At 41.9% G+C, this 23964-nt stretch overlaps 1 protein-coding gene across 7 annotated transcripts in view; it reads right to left on the reverse strand.

Moving 5' to 3' along the window:
- LOC138755825 (intermembrane lipid transfer protein VPS13B-like) overlaps positions 1-23964 on the reverse strand; it is a 1263706-nt gene that overhangs the window by 256145 nt on the left and 983597 nt on the right. The gene's annotated exons all lie outside the window — the stretch shown is intronic.

Below are 23964 nucleotides of genomic sequence, written 5' to 3' on the forward strand. Positions count from 1 at the left end.
CAAGGTATAGGTTTGGTGCATGGATCTGCAAGATAAATAGAACATGATTTTGGCTGCCATTACCTCAACAGCCTTAAAAAAAAGACAAACTGAATGAGACACCGAATTAAAGATCAGAAAGGTTGTGCCATATTGGAAAGAAAGTATTTTAACTTACATTAGAGACACATTTGATTTACATTCTTATTCAAACTCCAGTTTCTGTGACAGACTGAATGGATTATAATTTTACATTCAATTACCCTGGTGATTGAACAGAATTAACACAGCTCAGAATTTGGAAAATACTCCAATTATCACTCACATTAACAATAATGAAAGAAACAAGAAATGTTGAAACATAGGCAAGCTCAAAGGAAAGACTGGACAGGATCAATGGCTTTAAATTTTATATTTAGACATGCATCATGGTATCAGGCCCTTCCGCCCACAAGTCTGTGCTGCCAAAATACCCCAATTAACCTACAACCCCTGTACGCTTTTTGAAAGGTGGGAGGAAACCAGAGCACCCGGAGGAAACCCATGTAGACACTGGGAGAAGGTACAAACTTCTTACAGACAGCGCTGGTTTTGAACCTGGGTCCCTGCCGCTGTAATAGCTTGGCACTGCTCACAACACTTACTGCCCCTTTAAAATAAATTTAATATTTTTAACCAGTAAGTAACAAGTAACAAGTAACAAGCCTTTCCGGCTCATGAGCCCATACCCTCAAATAAACCAATTAATCTACAACCTGCGTATGCTTTTTAAAAGGTGAGAGGAAACCGGGGCATCCGGAGGAAACCCATGCAGACATGGGGAGAATGTACAACTCTTTACTGACAGTGCCAGATTCGAATCCGGGTCGCTGCCGCTGTAAAAGTGTTGTGCAAACCGCTACATGAATTAGGCAGCCCCTTTTATTTCAAATAGCAAAGAGAGCTGAGACTTCTAAAGGAATTAGATGGAGTAAGTAAAAGGACCTATTCCGTCATTAGAAGGGTCAAAAGCCAGGAGGCAAGAGTTTAAAGTAATTGATGGAGAAGAAAAATAATTTTACCCACAGGTGGTGAGGGTCTGGGAATTGCATGTCTATAAGGGCCAAGTGGGGGGGAGGGGGGGAAAACACTCAATGCAAGAGTCTCGGGATTCGACAACCTGTAGGGCCATGGATCAGGTGATGGAATATGGTATTAGGTTGGGTAATTCTTTTCACTGGCATGGACACAATGGGCTGAATGGCCTTATTCTGTGCCATGTTTTCTATGAGACGTGAGTGTTAATCATTTTTCAGGGTGTGGTTTATCAGTCGCAAGGTTGGCAGTTACTGCCCAATGCCCTGAACATTTCTGAGTTCTTTCACAAAGTCATTTCAACCATGAAGGCATGAATGGGTCCTTCCTGAAGGATATAATTGATCTTCAGTACAAAGACTGATTTTTAAAAAAAATTCCATGTTACTGATTTAAATTTTGCAACTGCTGCAGCAGGATTTGAACTCAGGTCTCTGGATTATTAGTCCAAACCTCTGGCCTTGCCCAGTAACTTGAGCACTGCAATTCCTCACCACATTTCATCTGAACCAAATGCCTTTGACTAGTTTTTGAGAACATCACAGGTCCTGCACAAATAACCATAAAATATAGGCTAATTGGCCTGTCGAGCTCAATCCACCATCCCGCTGATCTAGTCTCCCATTCAGCCCCACTCCCCTGACTTCTCCCCATAAACTCTGATATCCTGATTATTCAGATACCTATCAATCTGCCTTAAATACCCCCAACAATCTGGCCTCCACAGCCACCTGTGATAGCAAGTTCCCGACGTTCACCACTCTTTGACTGAAGAAATTCTTCCGCATCTGTTTTAAATGGGCGTCCTTCCATCTTGAAGTTGTGCCCTCTTGTCCTTGACTTCCCTACCATGGTAAACAACTTTACCACATCTACTCTGTCCAAGCCTTTCAACATGCAAAATGACTTCAATGAGGCACCCCTCATTCTTTGGAACTCCAAAGCATTATATCTGTGTCATTTAATTGTTTTTTTTTAATTTAGAGGTAGTGCACAATAACAGCCCTTCTGAATCACAGGACCTGCCATCCAAGTACACCCATGTTAACAATCAACCTACCAATCCTGGACATCTTTGGAATATCTTCAAAGGAACAACAGCAGTCCACTTGGTTTCTCAGAGATGTTCCATTACTCCTTTAGGTCACGGCTGATCCGTAGCATTGACCTCAAGCTTAGGCTATCCAGCTCATCAAGATTACACCAGCTTCTCATGGAGAAGCCTTACAGTTCCATTCAGCCTACAAATACTAAAACCTGGAACCATCTTACAATTGTATCCCCAAAATCTATTCAAATTCATTTTAAAAATAATTACAGCCAGTTCTTTGATGACCTTCTTCAAGGTAATCTCCTATTCTTCAAGGTAATCTCCTATTCTTCAAGGTAACCTCCTATTCTTCAAGGTAATCTCCTATTCTTCAAGGTAATCTCCTATTCTTCAAGGTAATCTCCTATTCTTCAAGGTAATCTCCTATTCTTCAAGGTAATCATCAACCATCACTCTCATTTTTCATTAAGATACTTAGCAGAAACTATCCTTCATGAATACTTATCAAAATAAATATCTATTAATCTTCTACACTCCAAGTAAAAAGGTTCCAGCTCTGCTCACCTTGCCTCATAAGACTTATTTTCCAATCCAGGCAACATCCAGGCAAATCTCCTCTGCACCCTCTCCATAGCTTCCACATCCATCCTATCATGAGATGACTAGAACTGAAGGCAATTCTCTAATAATTGTGTTGTCAGCAGAGACTTGCAGAGTTGCAACATGATCTCTTAACTCTTGAACTCAATCCCCCTATTAATAAAGCCCAACATCCTATCCTATCAACCTGTGTGACAACCTTGAGGGATGTGAGGATATAGACCCTAAGGCTCCTCTGTTGACCCACACAAGTAACCGACCATTAACCCTGTACTCAGCCTTCTGGTTTGTCCTTCCAAAATGCATCACCTCATACTTATCCATATGCCACTTTTCTGCTCAACTATTCATCCTGTCTATATCCTTTTGTAACCTATAATAACCTTCAGCACCATGCACAACTCCTCCAACCTTTGTATCATCTGCAAACCCATTCTTCCACCTCTTCAAGTAGGTCATTGGTTCTCAACCTTTTTCTTTCCCCTCACAACCCACTTTAAGTAACCCCTATGCCATAGGTGCTCTGTGATTAGTAAGGGATTGCTAAAGGTTGGTGGAAAAAAAAAGGTTGAAAACGACTATTTTAATCATACCAAACGGACTCGTTATATGCAGAGTTTCTTATCTCCAAAGGAAATGGACCAATGACAATTTTTCACAAGCCAAATATTTCAGTCGCAATTGGGTCTAGAGCAGTGATTCTCAACCTTCCCTTCCCACCTTAAACAATCCCTTACTGATCCCAGAGCATCGATAGCAGAGGGGTTACTTAAAGTGGGATGTGAATAGAAAGAAAAAGGTTGAACATCACTGATCTAGGTCATTTATAAAAATCAGAGCAGGGAACTCCACTAGTCACTGAACTCCAGACAGAATACTTTCCTTCCACTACTACTCTCTGCTTTTAACATGCAAGTCAATTTTCTTATCCACGCAGCCAAGGTTCCATGGATCCCATGCCCAATGACCTACAACTCCAGTACATTTTTTTGAAGGGTGGGAGGAAACCAGAGCACCTGGAGGAAACCCATGCAGACATGGGGCGAATATAAAAAGACCTTAGAGATAGCGTCGGATTCGAACCCCTGTCGCTGGCACAGAAACAGTGTTATGCTAACCACTACACAAAGATTTTCTATTAGGAATTCCTATGCAGGGTCTTTAACCTGAAATATTAAGCGGTTTCTCTTTCAACAAATGATGCTTGACTGGCTGAGTTTCTGTTTTTGTTTGAGGCTTACCAGGATCCTTTGGCTCTGAACTTCAAATGCACCAGATGTGAAGCAAAGAGGTGAATTCTGGAGGTCAGGGAAGAGTAAATGTCCTTAACATCGACACTGTATTTGAGTGAGAATGGCACCCTGGAGCCAGAGTAAAACTGAAGAATGTCAACAGGCATCAGAAAATACTTCAATGTTCATGATCAGAGCTTTCCCAAGGAAAGGTGGCTGTGTTGACTGGAAGTCAATAACCTCAGTGCAGGGCATTGTTGCAGGGAATCCTCAAGGCTGTGTCCAAGGCTAAACCATTCTCTTCTGCATTATTAAAGATCATATGGGCATATTTTCTGATGGTTCCACACTGGTGAATTGCATGAGTAAGCCCTCAGGTGAACCAGTCATTATTGCATACGGCAAGGGGATGGACTGATACGTGATGAGTGTGTTTTAGACCACAAAAATGCCAGACCATGCCCACCTCCAACAAAGCAGAGTTTTACCCACTACCCTTGCCAGGCAATGGCTTAACACCAGGGAGAATCTCATTCTAAATGTTGTGGGAATCAAATGGACCTGCCACACAAATGTTGCAGCTCCAAGAACAGATGAGAGGCAGTGCATCCTGCAGTAAGCATGGATAAATTGTATTTAAATTTAGATATGCGGCATGCTAATGGGCCCTTTTGGCCCACAACCCCAAGCCACCCAATTACACCCAACTGACTTAAAACTCCCCGGTACGTTTTGAACGGTAGGAGGAAACAGGAGGACTCGGAAGAAACCCACACAGACTCGGGAAGAAGATAGAACTCCTTACAGAGAGCGCCGGATTTAAGCCTGGGTCGCTGGCGCTGTAACAGTGTTACGCTCACTGCTAGGCTAACCAATAGGGTGGATGGTAGGAATGTCAAAAATATCAAACGTGGTGGTGAAGGGGTAGCTTAAAGGAGATGTTTGGGTCAAGTTTTGGTTTTACACAAAGAGTAATAGGTTCATGGAATGAACTACCAGAAGTGGTTGTGGAACGGAAACCTGGTAGCATTTAAGGGGCTTTTGAATAGACGTGAATATGCAGGGGATGGATGGAAATGGGTCATATGCAGGCAGATGAGGTTCAGTTAATTCTGCGTCATGTTCAGCACAGACATCGTGGGCCAAAGGGCTTGTTTCTGTGCTGTACTCTGCTCTTTGTTTTTTTCAATGATAAACCTCCTGAAACCCCAAAGCATTTCTGGTATCTACACGTCAGTGTTGTGTTGGAATATTCACCTGCCACCACCCCAGCTCCCCGACCCCACCTCTTCCCAATGAACAAGGGTAGCTCCAACAGTATCGAAGTAGCTCAGTACCACCCAGGATGAAGTGACCGATTTGAACAATACCCTGTTTATCACACAAAACACTTGTTCCTCCCACAATAGGGATACCATTGTCACAGACTGTGTGATATGGTAGCAGGAGCTGGCAGTCTGACCCCTCAAAGCCACTCTAGAATTTAAAAAGATCAAGCCTGACCTAATTGTAACTTCAACGTTGAATTCCTACCTATCTGTTGCTTCTCAAAAATCTAACTTTGCTTTAAAATTGATGAAGGATGGACCAGAGAATGGTGTTTCATCGGATTGTACTTGTATAATTAGACTTCAGATTTATTGTACATGACATCACATACAACTTTAAGATTCTTTTTCCTGCTGGCCAGGCAGAATTACCATTTATTGGTAGTGCAAAAGAAAACTGTACACAATGATAAACAAATGTAAACAAATGTCTGTGCAATCCAGAGAGGAGAAAAAAACAATGAGTTCTTAAATAAATCCCTGATTGAGTTTGTTGTTGAGGAGTCTGATGGTGGAGGGTTAGCGGCTGTTCCTGAACCTGGTGGTGCAAGTCTTGTGGGACCAAGACCTCGTTCCAGATGGCAGCAGCGAGAATAGAGCGCATATTGGATGATGTGGGTCCTTGATGATTGCTACTGCTCTCCGACAGCAATGTTCCCTGTAGATGTTCTCGATAGTGTCCCACTGGGACAAAGAGATGATGCATTTTGGAAGGACAAACCAGAAGGCTTAGTACAGGGTTAATGGTCAGTTGCTTAAGAGTGTGGATGAATAGAGGGACCTTGGGATCCAAATCCATATATCCCTCAAGGTCACCGCACAGATTGATGGGATAGTTAAGAAGGCCTATGGGGTGGTGGGCCTCATTATTGGGGGATTAAGTTCAAGAGTAGAGATGTCATGTTGCAACTCTACAAACATCTGGTAAGACCACCCTTAGAGTATTGTGTTCAGTTCTGGTCACATGATTCCAGGAAGGCTGTGAAAGCTATGGAGAGGGTGCAGAAGAGATTTACCAAGATGTTGACTAGATTGGAAAATAAGTCCTATGAGGCAAGTTTAGCAGAGATGCGACATTTTTCTTTGGAGTGTAGAAGGATGAAAGGAGACTTGATAGACATCTACAAGATGATGAATGGCAGAGATAGGGTGAACAGCCAGCACCTGTTTTCCAGGACAGGAGAAGAAAACACCAGAGGGCATATGTACAAAGTGAAGGAAGGGAAGTTTAGTGTAGACGTCAGGGGTATTCTTTTTTAAGCAGAGAGTTGTGGGCACCTGTAATGCCTTGCTAGGGCTGGTGGTGAAAGCTGAAACATTAGGGGCATTTAAGAGTCTCTTAGACAGGCACACGGATGGAAGAAAAATAGAGGGTTATGAGGTAGGGAGGATTTAGTACTGTTTTTTAAGGAATATATGGGTCGGCACAACATCTAGGACCAAAGGCCTGTACTGTGCTGGAGAGTTCTATATCTAGTGTTATAGCAAAAAGAACTTTCAGGACCGGTTTTAACATGCTATAGTATATTTTAAAATGCTTAAATGAAATGGATTGAGAACTGGCTGGATCATAGAAAACAAGAGAGTTGGAAATAAATGGGCCCTTCTCAGACTGCAAGGAGGTGACTTGTGGAGTATTGCAGGGATCAGATCAGGGCCTGCAAATGTTCATTGCTCACATTTATAAACTGGAGGAAGGAACAGTATGTGAGTTTTCCATATTTAACAATTATGCAATAATAGGTGGAAAGGTTCACTGTGAGAAAGATGCCATGATTCTACAACATGATATAGAGTTGGAGTGAGAGGGGAAAAGAATGGGAAATGGGAGTTTAATGTGGGGAAGTGTGAGGTCTTGCCCTTTGCTAAGAGGAATCAAAGGGTAGATGATTATTAGAATGGAGTGGGAATGCAAAAGAGGGATCTGGTGTTTCAGTACATGAACTACAAAATGTTACTAAACAGGTCCTACAAATTGTTAAGAAGTCAAACATCACTTTGGCCTTGGTCAATAGATTGGACTTTAAAAATAGGGAGGTTTTGTTACAATTGTACAGCATGCGAGTGAAGCCTCGTTTGGAATACTGCACAGGGCTTTTTTCCTTATACCTTAAAAAAGATACAGTAAAACTGGATATTCAAAGACCTGTAGGGCTGGTAAGTGGGGAGCGGAGTACAGCGTTCCCACAGGGTCCAACTACTCAATCTGATTGCCATGAGCTCTGTACAGGCATTAAACAGCCTGTTAAAGAAGCAAATGGTGACTTTATTTAAAATCCCGCGACCACTGGGTCTGCGCCAAAGAAGGTGGCGTCTAAGATCAGCATCAGCTACGAGGGGTTGCAGACTCTGGGGCAGTGGAGGAGGACTGCACAGGGCATCAGAAAACAGGGGGACCACCCCCCCCCCCCATCTGAGAAGGAGAAGCAGAGGAGATGACCTACGTGACAGTGACTACCTGTTGAGAAGGAGGAACTGGGAGACAAACCTAAAGGCAAGGTGATCATGGCACCGGACCAGAGAGAGGCTCAGTGGCTGAAAGACCCAATCGGCCTGTGGACGGTTGGTGATGAGCAGTCAAAGGATTCAGACAGAGTGCAGGCTGCAAGTGACTTGCGGTCGAAGGACCCACACAGGCTGGAGACAGGCTCATTGGAACAGGGTAACAGAACTGGGAATTGAGGGGGTGCCAATGGTAAGAAGGGCTCCCGAAGGGTGTTAGGAGATAAAGGCTCCTGATCCTATCGAAGGTTTGGACCTGTAGTTTGGTCTGCCAATTGATTGAATAGGAGTCTGTGTGGCTGCAGAGGCTGTGGGAGTGCTGGAAGAAATCCACGGACACTCAGTGACTCTGAAGGGACTGCTTCTCTTTCTGTTAATGTTAGGGGCAATGCTCATGGCGACTTTTTGCTTGCCTTACGGCAGACAAAAGTTGAAGTACATCATGTACATTACATCTTTATGTATTATTGTGCGCAATAAAAGGACCTTTGAATTTTAAAGATTTGATGGATCAAGGAAAAGAGGGGAGATAAAGAAATAGCACAGAATCTGAGGTCTGCGTAGATCAGCCATAATCCCATTAAATGGTGTGACAGGTGTGAAGCAACGGATGGGCTGCTCCTGCTTCAAGGTTGTCGTGTTCTTGCGTACACTCCGCTTGTTCAGCTGATTTTATATAATCTCCACTCATAAGAATAAATTACTAGAGGCTCCACTGCTCTAGCATATAGACAAAACTATGCGCCAGGAATAGAATTAAAGTGGGCTTTAATGAGGAGGGCCCTGCAAGATTTCAATCGTTACTGTAATAAATGGTGATTATTGAAGACTAACAGTGTTTCCTTCCTAATGTCTCGGTTCTGAGCGATTAATGAGACACTTGAAGGGGCAAAAGGGATGGATTTTCCTGTTTCTTTAACTGCACTGCATTATTTATATGAAACTGATTCAATAAATCTGATATCACAAACTGGACATTTCAGAGAAAATGCAGGCATTTGTCTTGGTGTAAATATATCTCTGTTAAAAGGTTTTATTATTGGAATTATGAGTTCAGGAGTTAGAGAAACACCATTAATATTCATTTTAGGAAACCCACAATTTCCTTCATTTATTCATTTTAGAAGTTTAAGTCTGACTTAAATCGATGGAAGGATCTACCATTGACATTAAATGGTCAAGAAAATTGTATTAAAATGAATACATATTTAGTATTTGTTTCAATCAATTCCGAGTCCGATACCAGGGAAATTTTAAAAAGAATTAAATAAAGTGATACGTTCTTGGTTTGACCATCACTCAGAATCTCATCAGAAACAACAACAATGCGCAGAAATACAAGATCCAAATGGGCAAGAGAACGACTGATTCCACCTGCATTGAATTCGTCCATCGTTATTGAATGAAGATCTACCGGGACCAATGCCTGAAGAGGGCGCACAAAATCAGCCAACCGGTGCGGACTGGAAAGGCCAACATGGCCTGTTTCTGCTCCATAAATGGTTATATGGTTACTCGTTACTAGTTCGAAACTCTTACAATTGTTTCACCACTTCTAGTAAAACTCATTTCAAATAAATCATTAAAATACAAAAATAAATAATCATAGAAATGCAGAAAAATTTTCAGCTCCTTTGCTCTGTTGAGGGAATACAAATTTACTGCTTATATTATTGGGCGACATGGTTAAACTAGCAGTTAGCACAGTGCTGTTAGAACACCAGCGATCAGGACTTTGGTTCGAATCCCGCGCTGTCTGTAAGGAGTTTGAACGTTCTCCCTGTGTCTGCGTGGGTTTTCTCCGGGGGCTCTGGTTTCCTCCCACCATTTAAAGGTTACCGGGGCTTATAGGTCAATTGGGTGTAATTGGGCAGCACGGACTCATTGGCCGAAAGGGCCTGTTAGCGTGCTTAATATCTAAATAAATTTAAAAATGATTATGAAACCAACTTAAAGCGGCTTGGAATGTTCAGAATACACTCATATTGTTCCTATTTCTGATTCATTAAAATGATAAAAAGCAAATGATATCAGATTCTGGCCTGAAAATATCTTGCAAGGGTGACAATTTTGCTTCAACATTCTGACATCTTTAAGTCACGCATTTCATTAAACCGCAAGGGCTAGATTTCTTAGCGTTATTAAACTCAAAGCAAGCATGAAATAAGAGTAGGTGGTCATTTTGAAACTTTAGATTTTTGCTACAAGTGTAAACCCATGGGGAACAGAGAGCAAAATTGGTGGCCAAGAAGCAACACGCTGATGGTCGATGGAAATCCGCCGTTGCTGCATTTGGAAGTTATGCAAGTCGTGTCACGTGGAACAGACACATTCTCACACTGATTTTTGTTAGGATGATGTTGCCACTCTTGGAAGATTGTGGATTTTTCTATCCTGTTGCACTGGCTATGTCTTCGGTGCCCACAAGGTTTAACTGGATTGCTCTTATTTACAGAGTTTACAGTTTATATTTAATTGTACTGATCCCGTCACTTCTTTTGCAATGCTATGCAAGAGTAAATTAAAATATAATACTTCCTGATGGTAATCAGGAAATAATAATTTCAGTTAATAATATACGGTCTCTTAAAAGAATCTGCAGAATCCTATTTATATTCTTGATTTAAGAATTATTCGAGTTCCGAATCAGAATTTATTGTTGTGACACGTTTGTGACAATAAATTCTGATTCTGAACTCTGTTTCAAAGACACAATTCTATTTCAAATGGAAATTCACAAGCCCCATCATAAAAGATTTTAAAAGAACTGTTATAATTCGTCCCACTTCGTTGCTCTTTCCAGAGTTCTCATATTCCTTGACAAGGACATTTCCAATTCCAGTTTGACAATTCTCAGTGCATTCTTTGAGGCGACGTTAAGTGTTACGAGCACAAAGCAATCTGTTGGGAAAACTCTGTAGATCTACCAGCATCAGTAGGAGAATAAGAATGGGCAACATTTAGGCCTGAAACATGAACCAATTTTTTTCTCTCACTGATGCCGATCAATCCACTAAGACCCTCCAAATGTTTTTTTTTACTCCAGATTCCAGCATCTACAGTTTCAAGTGCATCCCCAACTTTAGATGTTGGTTTTGAGTTAAATGCTGGCCAGCAAAACAGGGTGAATATCCCTTTCTGTAAATCATACGATCGGATTATTCTGCCATTCAATTATTTCATATTAATCCACTGGTTGGATTTTTTTAATAATTAATTTTAATTTAATTTCAAGATACAACACTGTAACAGGGGCTTCCAGACTACAAGCCACGACCTCAAATACCCCAATTTACCTTCAGCTTTTTGGAGGATGGGGGGAAACCCATACAGACACAAGGAAAACGTACATTACAGTGCGAGTAGCCCAGGCTACTCGCACTGTAATTGAGTTGTGCTAATGGCTACGCTGACCATGCCCCCCGATGTGACATTTTCAGTTGACTATCAACAATGAGAACTGCAGTTCATTTTTTCTATCCCCTTGATGTAGAACTGCTGCCCGATATCAAATTGAAAGCCCCAATTACAATGTGGTACTGGACTTTCCTATTGAGAGGTAAACATTGCTCATTTAATGTTCCCATTCTAATGTTTAAAGCAGCATTTAATATTTTCTGGTTTTCAAATGATGGTAAAGATTTATTCAGACCAACAGTATCACAATTAATGTTTTCTGAAAAGCTTTCAGACCAACAGTATCTGCAATCCCCACCTGAAAAGAGCAATGAATGAAAGTAAGTTATGTAATTTTTAAAACAAAGCAGATTTTCGTGTTCTTTTAACATTTACCACATAGAGAACACAAACGGAGGCAGAAGTACTTTTACGTGACCAAGGAATTAAGAAGAATGCAATGGCAAACCCGTGGAACCAGAATACTTGGAATCGATTTGTCTTTTTAAGTGCTGTCAGGATGAAAATGAAACCAGTGGGGCCCACCTTTTTATTATGTACAAATGTGGTGTAAGGCAACCGCAGAAAATCAAACACTGCCCTCAGTGAAACAGTCCGTCTCATGACTAGCTTCTGGAAAGATGTGCCTCTTTAAGAGGCCAGCATGGGCCATTGATAAAAGTCTATTTCCAGATGCATAATACCTTTATCTGAATAGAATTACACCAGAACACCAAAGACTGGAACCCACAGAGACTTCACAGATGCAACTCTCTAAAATAAAATTGGCCCAACTAGAATAAACACAGCACACTAGTTAGCTTAAATATTTTTGGTATAATGTGATTTTCCTCGATAGATGATAATAGAAGGTTCACAATTAGTACTGTGGATGATCTAGTAACAAGTCAACAAGTAAGGTTATTTGAAGTTCAAAGAATGCTGTTTGGCAGCAGTCGAAGCCACAGTTCAAAGAAGCTATTGGCAGAAATAATTGTTCAAGGCCATTACAAAGAAAGTCGCCTCGATCCTCAAGGACCCTAGTAACCCAGGCCAAGCTACCATTGGGAAGGAGGGACAGGAGCCTGAAGATGAGCGCCCATGGCATAAGGGCAGCTTCTTCAACTCTGCCATCAGATTTCTGAATGGACAATGAACCAGACACTACCTCACTTTATCCAATTTTCTTGCACTATTTTTTGAAATGTAATTTATAGCAATATTTGCACTGTGGCTTGGCTTCGCGGATGAAGATTTATGGAGGGGGTAAAAGTCCACGTCAGCTGCAGGCTCGTTTGTGGCTGACAAGTCCGATGCGGGACAGGCAGACACGGTTGCAGCGGCTACAGGGGAAAATTGGTTGGTTGGGGTTGGGTGTTGGGTTTTTCCTCCTTTGCCTTTTGTCAGTGAGGTGGGCTCTGCGGTCTTCTTCAAAGGAGGTTGCTGCCCGCCAAACTGTGAGGCGTCAAGATGCACGGTTTGAGGCGATATCAGCCCACTGGTGGTGGTCAATGTGGCAGGCACCAAGAGATTTCTTTAGGCAATCCTTGTACCTTTTCTTTGGTGCACCTCTGTCACGGTGGCCAGTGGAGAGCTCGCCATATAACACGATCTTGGGAAGGCGATGGTCCTCCATTCTGGAGACGTGACCCACTGTAATGCTGCCACAGAATAACTTATTTTATATGACAATAAATTCTGAAATTCTGAATTCTAAGATCTCAGCCACTGACTTGCTCAGCAGACTGGAACATGAACATATTTGTTTGTCAATGCACTGTACCCAGAATGGTCATCTTTAGCAGTAGAGAAATGGGGGAGGAGGCGGTTGGTGGAAGCAGGAAATGGGTGAAAGGTGCAATATGGCAGACAAAGAAAAAAGGTCAATCTGAAGACGTCATTCCAAGCTACTGCGGTACACATCAGTTCCCATTTACCAATTGAAAGTAAAACTGACTGAGGTCATGGAATAACACACTTATTCACTTCCTCAGATGGGGAATTATATGTGTCTTGGGAGAGCGAAAGAATCAGCAGGGGAAGGCAAAAAATATTCAAAGTACTCCATAAAAAAAGATATACTAAATAATTAGAAAGAAAACAGCTTGTATTTTGTTTTTTTTTAAATTTAGATATACAGCACGGTAACAGGCCATTTTGGCCCACGAACCCATGCCACCAATGAACCTACAACCCCCAGAACAGCGGGAGGAAACTGGAGCATTCAGAGGATGGGGAGAATGTACAGACAGGACGGGATTCGAACCCCGGTCCTGATCACTGGCGCTGTAACAGCATTGAACTAATCGCTATGTCAACCATACCGCCCCATGGTTTTTAGTGAATTATGACTTGTGTTGAAGAGGGCACAGATACATGTTTGCTCAAAGTTTAAGAAATCAAGAAATTGCAAATTGGTGCACATTCTATTTGTGATTGTATGACAACTTGTGTGTAAAACTATTACAATGTTTGCAGGATGCACACCATTCATTCACAGAAAATACAATAGAACATTATTCATGAAATTTTAAAATACAATTTTATTCACAAATTAATAAGGTAGATCTTATGTTCAGTCCAGAATACCAGGGAACAAGAATTCCAGGACTCAGCTTGTGTGGCTGTTACATATTATTTTACTCACATTGAATATAACTTTCATAGTTCCCAAACTCCAAGAGATTGCACCAGGATTCCGATACCTAATAAATAACTGAAATTCATTCCACTTCAGTCCATCTTTCTGAAGATATAACCAGGCTGAAACTTAAATGCATGGCAGCTAGCTCTATATATCGCAGAAGGTTAGCGAGTCATTGAGTTTCACAACACAGAAACGTTGGGCCTACTCATCCCATTTGTCTGCGCTCAGCCCATATACCTCTTCACCTTTCCCATTCATGTATCTCATGTGTTTTAAATGTTACAATTGTCACCGCTTCGATCAGCTTGTTGCCTATGCCCATCACCCTCTGTGTGAACAAGATGCCCTTGTAGTCCTTTTGAATCTTTTCCCCCTCACCTTAAATTTATGACCTCTTGCTTTAGATTCCCCTGCGCCGGGAAAAAGGCGATGACTATTTACCCTGTCTACTCCCCTCATTATTTTATAAATCTCTATAAGGTCGTCCCACACCAATCTCCCTGCTTCCAGTCCAAACTTATCTTGCCTGGGAAACATTCTCGTAAATCTTCTTCCCGCCCTATTCAGCTTAATATCTTTCCTAGAGCTGGGTGACCAAAGCCATGAACAGAACTCCAAGTGTGGACTTATCAGCATCTGATGGAGTTGTAACATAACGTTCCTGCTCTTGTACTTTGTGCCCTTTAATCATAAAGTTGTGCCCTCTTGTCTTAGACTCTCCCATCATGGGAAACAACCTTTCTACATCTACTCTATCCATGCCTTTCAAAATTTGAAATATTTCAATGAGATCCCTCCTCATTCTCCCAAATTCAGTGTAGGCCAAGAGCTGTCAAATGCTTCATTCCTCAGATCATTCTTATGAACCTCCTCTGAACACTCTCCAATGTCAGCACATCCTTTCTTAACTTGCAGGCCAAGAATAAACTTCAGACGGTTGTTAACTCAGCATCTCAGGACAAGAATAAACTCCAGAGAGTTGTTAACAGCACCAGAAAGTTGTTAACGTCACAGGCACCAGACTTCACTCCATCAAGGACATCTACAAGATACGGTGTCTTGAAAAAAAAAAGCAGTCTTTTTCCTCAAGAAACCCCACCACCCAGGCCATCCCCTCTTCACTCTGCTACCTTCAGGAGAAAGGTACAGGAGCCTAAAGACAAACAGTCAATGGCACAAGGTCAGCTTCTTCCCCGCTGCCATCAGATTCCTGAATAATTAATGAACTATAGACACTGCCTTACTTTTCATGCAGTGTTATTTAAATTTTTTAAATGTTTTCGCTATGACGCTGGCGTAAAACAATTAAGTTCATGACACTAAATTCCGATTCTGAAATGAGGAGACCAAAATCACCAACAATACTCCAAGTGAGTTCTCACCAGCTTTTATATAATATTCCACAATATCATATATTTGCTCTTATATTCTCTTCTTCTTGAAATGAATGCCAGTTTAAAATCTTAGTTTGTTTTCTTCATTGTTCACTAACCAAAAATCACCCGCAAATGTATTAACCATGCGAACTACAATGTTATCCAAGTCATTAATTTTGATAATAAGCAACAGTAGACCCAGCCCCGATCCTTGAAGAACACCACAGGCCCTCCAATCTGAGTATCAATTCTCAACTACCGCCCTTCGCCTTCTTCCATCAAGCCAATTCTGCAGCCTGTTGGAAATACTGCAGGACCCGGAAATCAGAAATATAGTCAAATTTGCGACATGACATGCTGAGTATTTCCAACGTATTTTGTTTTATTAAAATAGGAGAGTGTATAGGTCTTAGATAATGTTTTTACATTCATGAATGAGTCCATTTTGTCCATAAGTTGTAAAATGCACTCTGTATGGTAGCCATAAATGACACTGAGGGTAGGTGAGATACACACTAGAGGACATGGATTAAGGGTGAAAGGGAAAGGGGAAACATTTAGTGAGAACATCTTCACACCGAGAGTAGGGGGAGTTTGGAACAAGCTGCCAGCTGAAGTAGTGAACGTGGGCTCAATTTTAACATTTAAGAAAAATTTGGACAGGGGCATGGAGAGTTATGGACTGGATACAGGTCTGTGGGACTAGGCAGAATAATAATTTGATATAGACTATAATGGCTGAAGGGCCTGGGTCCTGTAATATTCATGGTTCTATAAAAGGCATCAAAAGTCTATCAGATTGATAGGCACTGAAAATGGAGAGAGAGAGAAGAAATTACTTCTGCTGCTCATCAGAACAACACATATGTACATCAGTCTTTTGAGTTTAATAATGGTTCAAAGCTCCTTCAAATATAGAGGTGTCATAAGGTGAGTGTTCGTTACCTTGGGATGGGCTGTACTCTGAAGGGTACAGTGATAGTGCCAGCAAAGTTATTGTAAGCTGAGCGATCACATGAAGCCTCATAGGTAGGACAGATGTATCAGGACAAGACCGGCATTTGTACCTGCAGGACTGAGGATTAGTCATTCCTTGTGCAGCCAATTGGAGGCTCAGGAGTCTTTCGATAAAGAAATATGATTTGTTTATTGTCATAAACACATACAAGGTACCGATGCACCACGATACTTGTTGCAGCCACACAGGAGCACTAGTGTGTGAACAGATGAAGTGCAAAAAATAATAGGGTGCACATCATTTACTGCCCCTTAGTAACTTTTCCCCTGCACAAGTGTATATTTGTAGGACAAACTCGATGGGCTGAAGGGCCTGTTTCTGTGCTGTTGTGTTCTACGGTTCTAATTACACGGTTATGGCCAGCAGAGGGGAGTCACTTTGCATGGTTTTGGTTATGCTGTTCTCTCTCTCCCCTCCAGCCCTCAGCAACTGGAGCTCAACAGCTGTAAGCTCAAGTCCAGAATAGTCATTGAATATTTGGTACTTGAGATATTGAAGAGTAGGGGCTGAAATATGTGGTTCTTTGACTTTGAAATCAGTTTCTGAGCCTGCTCGGGTTTCTTGATGTTTATTCTGATGAGTCCCATGGGCAGGCTTACTTCGCGGCTCACAACTCTGTCTTGCTGTTGAACCCTGTATATTTAAGCCTTAAGGGCAGCATTCATCTCCTCTGCTAGTATTTCAATGCTGAGAGCCTTAATAAGCTCCAATTGCAGGTTTCCTAGCGATGTGAATTGGTACTGGAAACAGACGACAACTAAAGCAAGACTGGTAGGACCACAGAGATATGGATAATAGAAACAGGCCCATTCAGTTCGAAACATCCATGCCATGCAACCATCAAAACCCATGTGGGCTGTATTTGACCCATATCCCTTCAAACCACTGTTATCAAAGGTATTACAGTACAGAAACGGGCCCTTTCGGCCCTTCTAGTCTGATGCCGATCCATTTTCTGCCTAGTCCCACTGACCTGCACCCAGTCCACAGTCCTCCATACCTCTGCCAGACATGCAACTGTCCAAATTCTGCTTAAATGTTAAAATTGAGCCCATATTCACCACGTCAGCTGACAGCTCGTTCCACGTTCCCACCACTCTCTGTGTGAAGAAGTTCCCCCAAACCTTTCCCCTTTCACCCTTAACCCAAGGCCACTGGTTTGTATCTCACCTACCTTCAGTGAAAAAAGCCAACCTACATTTACTCTCTCGACACCCCTCATCATTTTAAATACCAAATCCCCCTTCATTCTTCTGCGCTCCAAGGAATACAGTCCTAATCTTTTTGACTTTGGCCTGTATCTCAGTTCCTGAAGTCCAGGCAACATTCTAGTAAATCTTTGCACGCTTTCTATCTTATTGATATCTTTTCTGTAGTGAGGTGACCAAAATTGCACACAATACTCCAAATTTGGCCTCACCAATGTCTTATACAACTTTACCATCATATCACAACTCCTCTACTTACGATGGGGTTACGTTCCGACCAACCCATGGTAAGAGGAAAAAAAACCATAAGTCAATAACAAATACAGTACCTGGTTTTGGAGGCGCTGCTGACAATTGATAACAAGTTTTAAGTTGTACGGGTACTCACTATTAACGTACACAGCTAAAAGCATTCTGGGCCTGAAGAATGCTTTCGACACAGTATTGGTTGTTTACACTTGATCTTGTGATCACTACAGAGAGCATGCATGCATGGTTGAGTAGTTGCTGCGCCCAACAGCACAAGAGAGTATCGTACCACGTATTGCATGTGCGGGAACAGATCGAAATTCAAAATCTGATGTACGAATTCTACCAAATGCGTATCGCTTTCGTACCATTGGAACTTTGAAAAATCGTAAGTCGAACCATCGTAAGTAGAGGAGCACCTGTACTTAATACTTTAATTTATGAAGGCCAATTTGCCAAAAGCTCTCTTTCTGATCCTATCTACCTGTGACACCACTTTCAAGTCTGAATATCTCATAAAGTTGTCATTGTACCCACCTCCGTCACTCTGAAAACTTACCTCTCAGGTCCCCTTCAAGCCTTTCCTCTCTCACCTTCAAGCTACACCCTTTAGTTTTAAACAGCCCTATCCTGGGAGAAGGACTCCGGTCACGCATCTTATCTGTGCTCCTCATGGTTTTATAAGCCATGCTTCAGTCCCCTATGTTCCAGAATTCTGATGGTAACGCAGCTCATCTGATTTCCTTTCTATTGCTGACATGGGTTTGGACTAAAACCAGAAATACTCGCATCACTCAGGAGATCAGGAGGCATCTGAAGAACCAGAAACAATTAGCATTTGAGGTCTTAAGACTCGTCAGAACTGGGAAAGAGGGAGAACATGCAAGTTTACACAAAAATGCTGGAGAAACTCAGCAAGTCATGCAACTTTCTTAATGTAGCAAAGATAAAGATGTTAACCAATGTTTCGGGCCTGAGCCCTTCATCAAGGTATAAGCTAAAAGCCTGAATAAAATGGTAGTGGGGAGGTGAGGGGGGGGGGGGAGAGAGGGGCAGGGGGAGGAATACAGGGCCACAGGTGGATAGGGGTGGGAGGGCTCAAAAAAAAAGCTGAGGTGATAAAATGGAGGGAATAGCTCTCTGAATGGAGGGAGTGTGGGGATTTGGGGCCAGAATGGGGGGATGGGGAAATCAGAGGGGGGAGGTGAAGGTTTAGGAAGGGCAGAGGCTGGAGGTGGCAGGTAGGGGTGGTTGGAAGAGAGAGGTGAAGGGTAGGGGGAGTCAGAGGGAAGTTGAAGGGAGCAGATGAAAGGGCCTGGGAGCTAGGTGGTGGGAAGAAAGGGGGGGAGCTCAAGATGGGAATTGGGGGGGGGGAATGAGGGGGTCTGAGGGCTGGAAAGAAAGGGGGGGTAATAAAAATAGGCTTCATGTTCTATCTAGAGAGATCGCAACAAAACTACACAGATGCAGAAAAGTTTCAAATGGCCCCCATTTACATCTCTACAATTTATCTTATCTTCATTTTGCAAACTCCCTTGCAAACAAGTGCTTTTATGGCCTCCACACACAGCCTGTAGGCCATCCTTACACCTGGAAGAAAATGGGGTTGCAATCCCCCTTGTCCATCTTCTGCAGTAGATCCAGGAGTCGGGACAAGGAGCTCGCCATACACCAGCTTAACCACTTTCCTTTCTAACCACCACCCTCACCCAAGTTCTCCCAGGTGGAATAGATATCAGTGCAAGTTGCAGCTGAATTAATTGATTGCTGCTAAGATATTTTGAGATTTCGGAAGGATCAATTACACTGTGATTTTCTTCTAAATGTGACTGAGATTGATGGTTTCGGAGTCCAGAGGACCCCAAAGCAATAGATTTGCACCACAACACAGGGTTACTTCAACAAAAGTAGTTTTTAATTATATTGAAAGAAGAAAACAGAATTAAACTTTAACCTACCTAACTACTTAATTCCCCACCCCCCCCTAATACTAAGCGCAGGTGTGTGTAATGTATATTTAAGATTAGAAAAGTTCTTTGGATCACAGTCCAACCTCACTGGTGGCAGGCAATTCTTGTACTGTGCACAGAAGTTAGCATTAACAAAGTTCACCAATCTTTGGTGAACCACTCAGGAGGGTTCTTGCTGGTTTTCAGAGAGATTCCTTTCTCCAGGACATCCGCAACTGATTCCTTCTCAATCAGTCTTGCTGACGAAACTTGCCCTCTTCGGGGTTCTCCAGACGATCCTCTTTATTTCAGGTCACCTTTCACACCGCCAGTCCTCTCCTTTGACTAGATAGCTTTCCAAAGTATGCCAACTTGTCCCTCTGGAACGGATTTCTGTCTCTCTCTTCTCTGTTTCACACCCTTCCTCTCTGAGAGCAAAACTCTTCTCCTCTGCTTGCATGCTCTCCCAGGCCAGCTGAATGTCGATAGTTTGTTGTCTCTTGCAAAAAGCACTCTGCAAAAGTCCTGCAAATATTCTGTGTTTTCAAATGTGTGTGTGCAACCTGCTCTAACAATTCCTCCCAAACCACCCCTCTAAATACTCTGTCACACAAAGCAGAAAATTAGATGATAAGGATATGCTGGCCATGATCGGTAATCCTGGTTTCTGTCACATTCATCCCTCTGCCAACTATTTTATTGGCTTTACTTTTCAATGAAGATTGAAAGAGGACAAGGAGATCCGGATTTTATTTGAGGGAAGACTGCAATCTACCTCTGGTACCCAGTGGTAGCAGAAGTGCCATCTGGGTACTGAATGGAGCCTAAGTATAGACCAAAGATTATTTTGTACTGTCACAAGCCTAATCTCCATTGCTGGGTAAAATAATACTCACAAATCTCCATGTGATGCAGTTTTATTTCTCCACCAGCAATCCTTGTGGTTCTTGACAGCAAAAACAGCCAATTTAGTGCCAAATTATGAACAATTCTGACCAGTAGATTTGTTCCCATAGAATCTGGATTTGGAACTGCCGACTTGAACATCACACGGACTCTTTGTAGCCAGCGGATGAAAAGCCTTTATTTCCAATAGCCAGCTGTATTAAAACTTGGACCTCAAACACGAAGGAACAACAGCATTTCCTTAATTAGTTGAATTTAAAAATTAACAGTGAGCTGCTGCCTTTCTCTGATATATCGAAAGTAAAATGTTGTCGTGCCCATTAAATAGCTTGTACAATAATTCAAAGGGGTGCAGTAATTTGTTGTGCTGAAGCAATAAATTGGTACTAGATTGGGAATTACATACTCACATCTGCCCCCCAACTGGTAAAGCCTAAGCATAAAGTAGTTCAAAGAAAGTAATGTTCATACCTGGTACAAACTAGATATTGGCCGAGCTTAACTCAACATAAATGCCTATCTCTTTGAACAAAAATCATTGATTCAATAGTCTTTTATTGTCATGTAATAATACAGAATAAGTAATATTACACAAAATTGTTTCTGCCTGCCTAAAGGCAGACAAAGAGTAGCCATTAGTGTAGCTCAGCACACCTTACATTAAGAGAGAAGTGGAACCAAACAAGAGTCCCTTCAGAGTCACTGAGAGCCTGTGGATTCACCTCCAGTGCCCCCTGCAGCTACACAGACTCCAGTTTAATCCATCAGCAACCAGAGCTCCAGACCTAAACCTCTCATAAAATCAGGAAGCCTTCAGCACCCTATGCCCTTCGGAAGCCCTTCTTGCCCTCAGCACCCTCTCGAATTCTGCTTCTAATGCCTGGTTTCCATGAGCCAGACTCCAGCAGCACATGCTGGTCCCACAGCCTGTGTGTGTGTGTGTGTGTGTGTGTGTGTGTGTGTGTGTGTGTGTGTGTGTGTGTGTGTGTGTGTGTGTGTGTGTGTGTGTGTGTGTGTGTGTGTGTGTGTGTGTGTGTCCCTCAGTTGCTTTCTCCCTCATTGGTACACTGCCCTGGTCACTGTCCTGTCAGATCACATTTATTAAGGTCTTGTGCATTTATTAAGGTCTTGATTTCTTAAAATATAGAATTAAAAATGAGTGCAATATCACTGTGAAGAAATTATAGTGGAAACAATAGGTGCCTGACATTATTATGGAGTTTTGGATAGATCTGGCAAATGACAATCTGACCCCTCTAGGGTGCGCCAATGCACTGGGAATTACAGAAAGGGAAGAGGTGGAGTTTCTGCAGATGAGGGAATTTTATGGCCATCATCTTTAAGAGAAGAAATGTCAAATTTAATGGACTTCAAGATAGCAAAACCTCTGTAGAATAATGAACACCAGCCGCTGTCATACCACCTTCACCGATTTTCAAAAAAGCTCTACCCTTGACACTAATTCAGGAATTATAACGCAAAGACTAATCTCTTGTTGATAAGTATATCTCTCATCTTTGATATAAAATTGATACTGTAAAAGTACTCTTTCAAACAATAGAAAGGCCATTTAGCACAGGAATAATATGCTTTACTGCCATTAATGATGCTTATGAACTTTAAAGGATAAATGGAGCTAAACATAGTTTATGACAAGCAAGTCGCTTATAATGATGCCAATAACACACACACGCTACAAACCTGAAGAAGTTGGGTGGGGGAGGTACAGTTGAAGCTGCTTGAAATGTTCCGGTTTGTGTCTCATCTGCAAACAGCAAAATGTACCCCTCAAAATACAGCTAAAAACTTGAAGCAGACGGCTGATTCTGAAGTTTAACTTCCAGTGTTAATTCATGAGACGACAGTCCATTCGATCAGCTGGAGTGGAAGTTCTACTGCCACAAGGTGAAGTGTGGTCTAATGCCACAGGTAGCTTATTCGGCCACAAGTCATCGGTTATAATTTACAAGTCGGTGAAACCGACACTCCCAGTTGTGGATTGTGGACTTTAGGAGGAAATCAGGAGACAATAAACCGGTCCTCATCGAGGGATCAGCAGTGAAGAGGGTCTTGGTCTCAACATCTCTGAGGATATGACCTGGAGCCTCTATGTTGATGCAATCACAAAGGCTCACCAGCAGCTAGACTTCATGAGGAATTTGAGGATATTTGGTATGTCACCAAATCCTCTCAATATATTCTACAGTGGAGAGCATTCTAACTGGTTGCATCATTGTCTGGTATGGAGGTGCCAATGTACAGGACAGGAAAAAGCTCCAGAGGGTTGTTAACTCAGTCTGCGACATCTCAGGCACCAGGATGCAGTGCCTTAAGAAAGCGGCTTCTAACCTCACCACTCATGCCATGCCCTCTTCACTTTGCTGCCATCAGCAAGGAGGTTCACGACCCTGAAGACAAGGACTCAGCGACACAGGTCAGCTTCTTCCCCTCTGCCATCAGATTCCTGAATGATCAATGAACCACAGACACTACCCCACTTTCTTCTTTTTTTTGGACTATTTATTTATTTTGAAATATAGCAATATTTTCAGTATTATCACTGCTGCAAAACAATGAATTTTGTGACAGATTCATGACAATAAATTCTGATTCTGTACCTCCTAAGAGAAATAAGCGACTTCTCAAATGTGCCTGAAACTACAGGAATATTTTGAATATCTAATTTCTGAATCAATCTCGACTTGGTGAAACACAAGATTTATCTCCAACATGTGCAACTGAAGAAATGATATTCATAACATTGACTGAACTGTAACAATACTAAATTCTGAAACTAATCAGCGAGAATTGCCTGCATCCATTTCCATGTATTTCAAATGTCTGCTTTAGAACATGGAACCATCAATCTTTCAGCAGTTTAATTGCTGCACTGTGTTGCGCTGTAGCAGTTTTGATATTCTTGATTTGGAATCTGATGTCAACCAGACAGCCTGGAGCAGACCATGTCAAGTTGGGACATTGTTCAGGATTGTGAGCCAAATCAAAAGCCGAAAATTGAAAAATTCTAGGGCACTGCTGACAAGAACAACTGTTATTTATTCTAAATTGCCTTCAAATTAAATAACATGCTGAGGCCTTTCAAATGGTAGATAGAGTCAACCATATTGGTGCTTCTGAAGTCACGCATGGGTGAAAACAGATGAACATGGCACTGATCCTTCCCTGGAGGAAAAGAGAGACCACAGTGGGCTTCACAACTCTATGATTTCCTAGTCACCACTAATGAATCCTAGGATTTTATTCATCTTTGCAATTAAGTTACTGGATTGATATTGTTAGTTTATTATTATCTGAATGTACATATAAAACCAGATGAAACAGTGCTTCTCTGGACCATGGTGCACACACAATAAATACACAGGACATAATAATCACATATACAGAAGGATATAATTTAAAATAAATATGTACAAATATTTTGGGATGAT

Source organism: Narcine bancroftii, chromosome 2, assembly GCF_036971445.1.
Source record: "Narcine bancroftii isolate sNarBan1 chromosome 2, sNarBan1.hap1, whole genome shotgun sequence".
Classification (NCBI taxonomy): Eukaryota; Metazoa; Chordata; class Chondrichthyes; order Torpediniformes; family Narcinidae; genus Narcine; species Narcine bancroftii.